Below are 538 nucleotides of genomic sequence, written 5' to 3'. Positions count from 1 at the left end.
TGAAGGTGAAAGTGGAGAGTGAAAAAGTTGGCTTAAAGCTCAACATTCAGAAAACGAAGATCATGGCATCCGATCCCATCATTTCATGGGAAATAGATGGGGAAACAGTGGAAACAGTGTCAGACTTTATTTTGGGGGGCTCCAAAATCACTGCAGATGGTGACTGCAGCCATGAAATTAAAAGACGCTTACTCCTTGGAAGGAAAGTTATGACCAACCTAGATAGCATATTCAAAAGCAGAGACATTATATTGCCAACAAAGGTTCGTCTAGTCAAGGCTATGGTTTTTCCTGTGGTCATGTATGGATGTGAGAGTTGGACTGTGAAGAAGGCTGAGCGCTGAAGAATTGATGCTTTTGAACTGTGGTGTTGGAGAAGACTCTTGAGAGTCCCTTGGACTGCAAGGAGATCCAACCAGTCCATTCTGAAGGAGATCAGCCCTGGGATTTCTTTGGAAGGAATGATGCTAAAGCTGAAACTCCAGTACCTTGGCCACCTCATGCGAAGAGTTGACTCATTGGAAAAGACTCTGATGCT

The 538-nt window shown here is 44.1% G+C and overlaps 1 protein-coding gene across 2 annotated transcripts in view; it reads left to right on the top strand.

The window, feature by feature from the left end:
• E2F7 (E2F transcription factor 7) overlaps window positions 1-538 on the top strand; it is a 39,198-nt gene that overhangs the window by 36,344 nt on the left and 2,316 nt on the right. The gene's annotated exons all lie outside the window — the stretch shown is intronic.

The sequence above is a fragment of the Bison bison genome, unplaced genomic scaffold (genome assembly GCF_000754665.1).
Source record: "Bison bison bison isolate TAMUID 2011002044 unplaced genomic scaffold, Bison_UMD1.0 scf7180017863950, whole genome shotgun sequence".
In the NCBI taxonomy this organism is placed as follows: Eukaryota; Metazoa; Chordata; class Mammalia; order Artiodactyla; family Bovidae; genus Bison; species Bison bison.
Note: the sequence above shows the minus strand (reverse complement) of the source record. Positions and strands in the feature narration are given on the sequence as shown.